The sequence below is a fragment of the Anthonomus grandis genome, chromosome 4 (genome assembly GCF_022605725.1).
Source record: "Anthonomus grandis grandis chromosome 4, icAntGran1.3, whole genome shotgun sequence".
Lineage (NCBI taxonomy): Eukaryota > Metazoa > Arthropoda > Insecta > Coleoptera > Curculionidae > Anthonomus > Anthonomus grandis.
In genome coordinates, this window is record NC_065549.1 from 19,708,768 (window position 1) to 19,720,168 (window position 11,401).

Here is an 11,401-nt window from a genome sequence, read left to right on the forward strand (position 1 = left end):
ATGCAGAATTCGCGAATATTCCTCCGTCACTATTTTTACCATAGGATCCAATGTCTACGGCTATAAATTTACAATTAGCGTCCACCAAAGCCAACAATATAATCGAAAATGTTTTTTTATAGTTAAAATATAGAGATCCACTGTTGGCTGGAGCTTGTGTAATGACATGCTTGCCATTTAATGCTCCTAAGCAATTGGGAAAATTCCACATTGTCCACATTTCATGCGCAATTTGTTGCCATTTTTCCCGAGAAGGAGTTGGAATATATTCTTCCAATAAGCTTTCATTGATTGCTGCACATACTTCAAGTACGATAGTTTGTACCGTTGAATGGCCCAGACTGTGGCTGAAAGCAATTGTTTTATAAGAATCTCCAGTAGCCAAAAATCTGAAAACCATTGAAAAAAAATTAACGTTAGATCATAATTCAATTAGTATTAATTAGTAAAGACAGCCATAAAATTAATTAATTAGTAAGAAATCTGCACTAAGTTTTATTATTGTATTCCTTATCTGCTTCCCTTTTTAATTACAGGTGCCAAAAATTGTTGGGAATCTTTGAGATCTCAATACCGCAAATATTTGTCGAAAATAAAAACTAAAAGAAGCCAAGCAGCACGGAAAATTTCCAAATGGCGGCATTGTGATCATATGTATATATATTGTATATATTGTATATATGTATATATGTATATATGATCATAATTCCTCAATGACTTTGTCAATATTGATAGTCCACGAACGTCATCAATTATTGACAAAGACAGTGAGAGAATTGTTGAAGTAAAAAAAGAGGATTCACCAGGTGTGCAAACCAGCTCGGTTAGATGCGTTGAAAATGAGGATGCTGAACCAACGAAAAATATTAGTAACATATTTACTAAGGCCACTCCGACAGCTTCAAAAGTGAAAAATAGACCAGGCCATACACAACAAGAAAATGCATCGTCCACTTTAATGAAGTACATTTAAAAAAAAAAAAAAAGATCAAGAACGGGCCATACATCCAATAGATAATTTCTTTTCTTTGATGGCTTCTACTGTGAAAAACTTTACACCAATTGATTAGCATATTGAAAGACAAAAATATTCACTATAGTTAGCGAAATCGAGGAAAAATACTTAACCTCAAGAGATACTCCGCTTCACAATTCTTGCCACCACCACCAACGATGGCAAAACGCAAAATGGTCAACGACCATCTCCTGTTCCATCACCTGCTCCATCTGCGTCGTCATCATCTTCATCGAATTTGAAAAAAAAACGCTTGAACCTGCGGACTTCGATGTCATGTGGTTCAAAATAATAGCCAATAGTGCCACGAAATTTATCTGCTGTACCTACAGACCACCAAGCGACACCCAATATAGACGGCTCTTTTTGAACCTGGTTGATTGCATTAACCATCTGCAAATTGACTACCCAAGCGCAGAAATCATCGTCATGGGTGATTTTAACGTTCACAATATCAACTGGCTGCGCATCTGCAACAAGAACAACGATGAAGGACGAGAAGCTGAGCTATTTGCCACCATATGCGGGCTTACGCAGCTTGTGGAGGAACCTACCAGAATCCCCGATCGAGACGGCGAGTTCGCGAGTCTCCTAGATCTGGTCTTGGCTTCAGACCCTGACTCGTACACTGTATCAGTACATGCCCCCCTAGGAACATCGGACCACAAATTGATAACAGTCTCTTGCCAGTTGGAGGTTAAAACGCAGGATCCTCCGATGCCGCGGAAGGTATGGCACTATAAATCACCAGAGTGGAACCATCTTCGGAAATTTTATCGCTCATTCCCTTGGAAAGAAGTCTGCTTTAGAACCAATAACATCTCAGAATGTGCAAACCAAATTACAGAGACGATCTTGGCAGGAATGGAAGCTTATATCCCTTTTTCTACTAAATGCGGATCAAACAACAAGCAATGGTTCAACCTGAATTGCAAAAAGGCAGTAAACACTAAAAACGCAGCATATCGCAAATGGCGTCAACATCCTTCCATCGAAAATCGGAGGAACTTTTTAGCCTTCAGAAATAGCTGCAAGCGAATTATTGATGAATGCAAAGAGAGTCACAACAACAGGATCAAAAACAAACTGCTAAACTGCCCAAATGGAACAAGATCTTTCTGGTCGGTATCGAAAGCCGTTAGTCAAGGATTTGCTAAGTCGTCCTTGCCACCCCTAACAGCAGATGAAGAACCATCATCTCATCATCATCGCGGTAACAGCAAGGGAAAAAGTCAACTTACTGGGTAAACTCTTCGCGTCCAATTCTACTCTGCACTCGCAAGGCAAAACACCGCCCTATTTGCCAAGGGTGAATTCATCGATGAAAGAAATTTCGTTTCCCCAACGAATTATAAATAAAATTCTTAAAAGCGTAGACACCAACAAAGCTTTTGGACCCGATGGAATTCCAGCCCTAATACTAAAACATTGTGCAGACGAATTGACTCCTCCCTTATGTAGACTGTTCACGGTATCGTATAAGCAGGACCAATTTCCAACAAGCTGGAAAACTGCTCAAGTGCAAGCTGTACCCAAAAAGGGTAAGAAGACGATGCCCTCCAATTACCGCCCGATTGCACTAGTTCCAGTAATATCGAAGATTATGGAGAAAGCAGTCAACGAACAACTGTTAAGATATCTGGAATCATCTGGATTAATCAGCGATCATCAATACGGCTTCCGAAAGCTTAGATCCACCGGCGATCTTCTGGCTTACGTCATACACTTGTGGACGGAGGCCATGGAGAAGCACGGCGAGTCCCGCTCAGTCGCTCTTGACATTTCCAAGGCATTTGATAGTGGGGCATGAGGGACTTCTAACTAAGCTCTCCTCAATCGGCATACAAAACTCATTATTGAATTGGATCAAAAGTTTTCTTGAACAACGAACAATCCAAGTAGCCGTCGATGGATACCTCTCCGATAAATTTAACATTAACGCTCAAGGGTGCATTCTATCCCCCACCCTTTTCTTGATATATATCAACGATTTGCTAGGAATCACTGTCAATCCAATTTTTCCACATTTAAGTCCGCCAAACCAACGACAGCCGCAAGTTCTCAGAATCTTAGGCAGCAACAAGTAGCTTCAACCGACAACGATATTAAAGCAATCTTGGAGTGGGGCGGTAACAATCTGGTCAATTTTAACGCTAAAAAAACGCAGGCCGCAGTATTTACGATAAAGACTAACCTTGGTGGCTGGGAGCTGGTTATGGCAGGGAAAACATTGCCAATGAAATCATCTTTACATGTTCTAGGTATCGAGGTCACCAACAGTCTGTCCTGGCATGACCACGTTGCCGAGGTCGCCAGGGCGGCTTCCAAAAAACTCGGAGTGCTTTTCAAAACTAAAAAACTGTATACACCAGAACAGCTGCTGACTGTTTATAAGGCTCAAATACGCCCTTCCCTCGAGTATTGCTCGCATGTCTGGAGCTCTGCATCCAAGCATAGTTTAAACCTGCTGGATTCTATACAGAAGAGAGCTATTCGTCTTATCGACAAACCAGAACTGACAAAGAGTCTGGATAGTCTGGAGCACAGGAGAAAGGTGGCTGATCTCTGTTTATTCTACCGTTATTATCACGGTAAGTGCTCCTCTGAGCTGGCAGGCCTGATTCCACCCAGGGTTGTTCCGGCAAGAAGGACGCGTCTAGCAGTTGCGGCTCATCAACATCGAGTCTACCCCAAGGACGTCGCTGTATACTCATTCGTCTGGAGAACATCTTCTTTGTGGAACGGGCTTCCATCTCACATATTTCCCGACGCATACAACCTACAGCGATTCAAGATAAATGCCCATAAATATTTTCGCGCAAGCACCACTCCAAGAGTGACATAGGACTTTCCTCTTGTGCTTGTGTTTACTATAAAAAAAAATTACTTCATTTATTAGTATTATGTTAATATTTGTTTGATTTTATTAGATACTTTTATAATAAAAATGATCACATACCTTAAACATACGAGTAATTTTTCACGTGGAGAAATAGCTTCACGAAAAGTTGTATTTTTCTTCAAAATTTTATCTTGTATTTTTCTTAGGATCATTTCAAATATTCCAGAATCCATTCGGCAGTACTGCAAAAATTTTTCTTCATCGTCTATTAAATTACGATACAAAGTGTGGTATTCACCTTCAGTTTTTCTATTTATTAAACTTGGATAAATCCACATTCTTCGTCTCAAAATTTTCTTTTTTCTTAATTTTTTTATTTTGATTTTCCTCATCAAGCAGGATAGCCATAATAGCTAGATCTTCAAAATCAAAATTGAATGCCATTTTTTGCTGAAAAATTCGAAATCTATATACGTCTTGACGCAACGAACGATGAATCTAGACTGGACCATAACCAATGCTAGAACGAAAATGTAGATGTCGACTGATTTTACCGGACCGAGACTGGACCGAGAGCGAACCGTGATCGGAATCATAGTGTAAATCGAGCCTTATCGTTGCCACGCGCCACTAGCTAATCTATTGTATTTAATTTAATTTTTCTTTGAAAGTGAAAACGACAAACAACTAGATTTAGCTTCAGTTTAACATTTGAGTATTAGTTTAGTTTTGTTATTTCCTGACAATGTCCGACGAAAAAATTGTAACCTTAATAGCACTGGATACTGGTGGCATAGTATATAATTGAAGATCCTCGTCGATATCTGCGTACAGAATTATATAAAAAACGGTCTGGCTTAGAACTTATGCTAGATTTAAAGTTTAAACTACAGTTTACTGTGTTTACAGAATCTCTCTTCTTTTTCCTTTTTTCTCTTGTTTCTAAAAATTTTATTTTTCATATACAGGATGTTATTTAATAAGTGTCATTTAATGTGTGATATTTTACAGCGTGATTTTTGAAGTATCTTTAAGGTAAAACGTTTTTATACATGAGTGGTCTAAAATGCTTGGTTCTTAAGATACAGGTTGTCAAAGATTTATTTTTATTGTTTTTTGTTGCATAATTTTCTAAATTATGATGATTTCTGAACGAATAAGAACAGATAAGAACCCGAGAGTTTTTGACATGAAAAATTTGTATTTATTCTTAGTATTTATTTTTTTATAATTTATTTGTACTTACATGTACACTGTACAGGGTGGTATCTATCTGTCTTTTACGACTTTCAACCGTTCGTGAATATTTGCCCAACCTTGTATAATATTGTTGGTCAAAGAAATGAATTCCTTAATCATTTTTACGCGAAAAAGATACGTTATTAGATGTCACTAGGAGCAACCGTAATCAAAATATGTAAGTTTGACAAGTTTTACGTCCTGTTGATTTGTAGATAATCACTAAGTGAGATTTTTTTTAAATAGTAAACTTTACTAATGCTGAGTATGCTGACATGCATTTAACATGCAGATTTGCAAATGGAAATGTTATAGGATATTAAAGAGGCAGAAGAAAATCCAGAAACGAGCGCCAGGAAAGTAGCATTTAAGTTAAATATTTCTCATTTTCTGGTATGGAATTTTAGCTGAAAATTTGTTTCGTTTCTGCCGTTGGTTTCCCCAATCGCGTAATTAAAATTCTTTGTTTAAAAATCTAATCATATTTACTGGTGAAGTAAATTTCTCAGGTAAGCTATATGTAATTTTCATAACATTCAAATCAAAACCTACATGCAATACAGGAATCGCATTTTTACGTTTTCAACAGTTTTCTGTTAATGTATGGGCAGGAATCCTAGAAGAATATTTATTAGGACCATCATTCCTTCCGGGAAGATTAAATGGCGAGATATATCGTCGTTTTCTTGAAGAGGATTTGCCTATTTTACGGAAAAATGTGCCTCTTGACTTCAGAATGAGATGTGGCTTATGCATGACGCTGCCCCGGTACATTTTAGCATTCAAGCGCCGGAGTTTTTGAATCAAAATTTGAATAATCGTTGATTAGGTAGGAGGAAGATCTCAGCGATGGCCTCCTAGGTCGCCAGAACCTTTGAACATTAAAAGTCTAGAAAGTCTGAACATTAAAAGTCTAGAATTGCCGTGAAACCGTCGGCAGTTTGTATGCTTGCAACATCTCTGATGTAATGATTCCAAATGCTTATGTTAAATTTATATAGATAACGTATATTAGAGAAAAGAGCACATCGCAACTCCGCTCGATCGCATTGTTGATACTACCGACAAAAGGAACCTTTACGACGTCGTCAAAAAAATTTTACGTGATAAATATTTATTAATTATAGATTATGCTTTAAATATAAACAATACGAGCTCTTTATTTTTCCGTTTTTTTAACGTACTTCATTAGAGTAAAAGTATTTTAAAATTTTTCTACTAACACAACAAGAAAACATAAAATCAGTCCTGTTAATGAAAGCATGGACAAAAAACAAGTTTTTTATTCTTTATAGCCTATTAAGAGATAAGAATTTAAACAAAAATGGAATTTAAAAATATAAAGATTGTGAAAAGATTGGCTGGAATCGCTTTTTTTCTATGGTGTGACACGAACGGCACAAGTTTTTACCATCGTAACAGTTCACAACAACACTCAAATGAGATCTTTCTCCTTTTTCAACCAAAAACGAAAGAAAAACCCAGAGCTTCATAAGTGCCGAGTGTAACCACAAAGCCCTTAGACAAGATGGCATTTTGTGCATCACTGAGCATTTGCTTGCGATGTTGCCATTCCGAATTTTTTAGAAGCGGTTTGAGGAATAAAAATTTTAATAATTTGTTTTGGCTTAAAGATGTTATTTTTGCTCTTAGAATCGGTTATATCCATTTATACTTTTTATTTTTAATCCAACACAAATAAGTTTAATTAACATTTTTAGGTATATGTGTTGATATATATCTGAAATTTTCCTCTTTTGATATGAAATGTGTGTAAACTTGACAACAAGAAACACGCTCTTGCCCTGGAACCCAAACAAACTTGTCGTTTACTGATTCTAGTCTTTTAATGTTTTAAGGGCAGACCTTAATAGTGTGGATTATTTTCTTTGGGGACATCTAAAAATCTTAGTTTACCAAACACTTATTTAAAATGAAGAAGAATTGAGGCATCGAATAATAGACTCTTGTAAAATGAATTAAAATAGCCCAGGAATTTCCCAAAGAGTACACGAATCAATGAGACGAAGATTTTATGTACACATTACAAATAGGAGATGGATATTGCCAACATTTATTGTAATTTTGATTTGTTTTTTCGCCCCGTTTTTATTTAGTGTTCGTCTGTAAAGAATTAAAAAAGTAAAATAATTCTATAAAGGTATTTTATAGAATTGTTTTACTTTTTTAAAATACATGCATCAATTATTTCAGACTTAAATATTCGAAAACGGTTATATCTAGTAATATCTAATACAGTGTCTGTTTCGGGTAAAAATATAATAATTCAAGGTTTTACAAAAAGTCATGAGCCTTTAAAAGTCATAAAAGGCACGAAAATAGCGCCCTCTATAAGTAAGAACTAAATTAAGGAAAAATCCAAGTTTCTTAGGTCAAAATATCTCCAGGTACCAATTTTCGTTTAGAAATCGGCATTATTTAGGAAATTATCGAGAAAAAACAAAAAAAAAAAAAATTTGGAATAATTTGGCATTTTTGACTAGATTTACATTGTGAACTCGTAATAATTTCTCATCTAAAAAGCTTTGAAAGTATTAAAAATAGGTTTTAAATAAAAAGATTATATTATTAAAAGTCGTAATTATTAAAGTCGTACTTGATTGGTCAAAATGCAATTTCAATTATTTTTAAGAGAAAGCTGAACTTTTAGGTTTTTAAAAAAATATCGTCGGCATTGATATATTATGCAGATTAAGATAATTATTAGCATAATAAGTTGACTGAGTTATAAAGTTAAAAATTTTATTGGTAATTAATTTGCCTAACAAATTTCCGCTGTAAACGTACTCGATTGTGATGTGAAACTAGCAACTCTATTTATGATCGCGTAGCTACGTACTAACAGAAAAAAAGTCCTTACGTATCTTCTTTAAGCCCACCCGAGACAAACTTGGATAATACGTAGCCACAGAATAGCCTCCCCGAGGCTATTCTATGGCAAATCTAGGAACGATTTATTTAAGCTGCTTGGACTTGGCTTTTGGCTTCTTTGAGTTAGGTTTTCAACGATACTGGAATCTCCAGCTACGCGGCCGTGTTGGTTATTTTTTTAAGACAGCCGATTTTCAGCGATGAATTAAGCCATATTTTAGCAAGTAAGCGCCTTAATTGGTTGCTTTACAATATCTTAAGCGCTACGTCATCATATATCAATTTCTTGATATTTTTAGAGTTGAGAAGCATTATATTTCTTAGTATTAGTTTTAGTTTACTTAATATTAATGTATATAAGACAGTTAAGACATCGAAATCGAGTGAGGTTATGTTTACGCCAGTAACTTTTTTTGTTTATTGCATTTCCTCTTGGGCAAATGTCTGCCCTTTCTTTATAAACGTTTTCAGGGCAAAATTAATTTGTATTTTGTTACGATCTAGATCTGATCCTAAAAATGTATGAGATCGGACTTAGACTCAAAACGTTTTGAAAACTTAGATAAATGGGTGTTTTCATGGTTTAGGTCAGTCTTCAAAACGAATTCAATACCGATGAAAAGTATAGCTAATATTTAGACTCTGACTACTGCTAGACATGACCTCATTCGAGCGCAACCATATGATGTCGTGTTGAGCCCCATACCCGAAAATGACCACTGCCTGGGAACCGCTATTTTTATAGTGGTTGTGTCCTTTTGATGTTGGTCGCTCTGAACATTTTTAGTGTTGCCAACAAAAAATATATTAAAGCCATATTTTAGGGAGTAAACGCCTTACTTGATTGCCTTACGACATCTTAAGCGTTACTTCATCATATGGTTGCGCTCGAATGTTAGTTTATTAAACATTAGTCCTACCAAAAGCCCCCCAAAAAAAATGAATGTTCGCAAGAATGATATTGCTAAAAATTTCATTGAAGTCTCTATTAGGAATGATATCGTTGGGATTGAAAATTTCAATAAATTTATCAATATCAATAAAAAGACTCTCATAGATAATACTGTTGATATTTCCAAAAAAGACGGAAAAGAAGACACCAACATAAACGATACCTCTGAAAGCCATAAAGAACACATTAAAGAGAAAAATCATAAGATTTTAAAGGATATAACGGTTGAAATTATTGCCAATGATAACTCGTCAAACTTAAACAAACTTGCTACTCTAGGAAGTGCCTTTAATAAACATCTATTTCCCATGCCTATCAAATATAATAAAAATATAAAAGAAACACTTCCAAGTGATACTTAGAATACAATACTTAGAAACATAGGAAAAATATAAAGGTAAGGATGATGAAAAACAGAAAAAAATTGAAATTGTTAAAAATGAAAGACTAAAATGACAAACAGAAAAACAAAAGAAAAACAAAATTAAATTAGCCCCTTTAAAGAAAAAAGAGAACTTTTTTCAATAAGTTGGTATTTTAAATGTAAAGCTGCCTCTAAGCTGTTTTCCCCCGAGCATACGTGGTCGACAAAGGTTTGAGCTTTCAAAGCCTCACACGCAACAGGAAACTTGTCTTTCTCATCATTAACCAACTGTAATATTGTTCGTAATGCTAAATAAGGCGAAGATGCCACTCCATACATAACAATATTCAAAACGAATTCCTGAACAGGTTCCTGACTTGAAAACCTCCACGGTATACGCTGATAATATGATAAGTATACGCTGATGATAAGACGAAATAATAACAATAAACAACATATATCTTGTTGAAACTTGGGACCTGTCAATAATGTGTCATTCAGTGATACGTTATTAGTTTTAGCTGAGGCATCAAAGACTACCCTAAGTTTAGTGGTAGTGCTTTCAGGGCGAAGCACACAGTGATGTCAGATTTGAGATATAAAATGATTGATCAAAGTTTTCCAAAGGGGTCGCGGGCGACATATGTCCTGAGTCCAAATAATCTTTCATAAACTCTGAATAATCTTTATATAGCTCAGGGTCACGCTGTAACCGCTGTTCTAAGTAAAGAAATCTACGAAGGGCTGTATTTTTTGAATTGGGGAATACAGGATTTTGCTCTTTAAAAGGACAAATCGACAATATATCTACCTTGAGAATTACGAGATAAAGAATTTTTATAAATTTGTTCACATTCTAGTTCTGTTTGGCTAAGTGGACTTGAATGAATTGAATTGACGAAACAGTTGGCTGCCAAGGCAGTTGTGCATATAGGTCTCCTGATGGACCCGTCATGCCCCACCGAGGGTTACCAGAGCCCAACGGCCTTAGAAAAACCGATAAATTTGGTCACGGTCCATACAGGAATGTCCTCTCCTTCTGATGGGCAGTGACTGCATGGCTCCAGTGACTGTGGACTGCGAGGGATTCGTGACGCACATTGCAGGCAGAGAGGAGTGGCAGCATTCCAACAGACCTGTATTGCTAAATAGGGGGACCATCTGGTACACAGATGGCTCCAGAATGAATAACAGAGCTGGATCAGGGCTTATTGGTGGGATCCCACATACCAGTAGGACATACTCGCTGGAGGAGCACGCCACGGTCTTCCAGGCCGAAGTATTCGTTGTATTAAAATGCGGACAGAAAATCCTAAGCTGCTAAGTGGACTTAATTTTGGAATTTCCTCAAGTTCCCAAAATCTTTTTAAGATTTATCTAAAGCGGTTAAGCTAACAAACGAGAATACTGAATTAACAGTTTGAGGACTAACATTTCCAGTTAATATTCAACCAAAAGTAGTATTTACGGCTACAGGATCCCCTTGTCCCCCCAACACAGAAAAAATATATCAGCATTTAACAGCAGATCGATAGATCCGGGGACATTAAAATTGGGGTCGACTAATTTCAAATTTGTAATATGTGATCAATTTTTATTTTCTATATGCATACTTGGTATGTTGGAGCAAATACGAGGCAAAACTACAGCTTCTAACTTTATTTTTGGTAAATTCGAATCAGTACGGTTAATTGTACAATTTACGCGAGCATTACTACAAGACTATTTTTTCCTATCCCTACTATAGGCAAAGAACACTCAGAAATAGACAAGTTCAAAAGTTTTCTACATTTTTCAGTCATAATGTTAATTTGTGAACCACTATCAAATAAAACCCGAATAAGTTTCCATTACAATCAAGAACTTTTACAATAGCTGTGGATAAAATCTGTGAATTTTTTCTGGATGTGTAAACGAAACTGTATCAAGAGCAGAGCATTGTTTTTCTTAAAAATCAAAGAGTTCTTTGTAGGTAGGTATATCATTACTACTGTCTATTACGTTATATTGAATTTCAAAACGTTTAATAAGATTAGAGTCAATTTTTTTGGCTTAGCATATTAAACAAAATAAAATCCCATTGGTTTGTAGGAAATC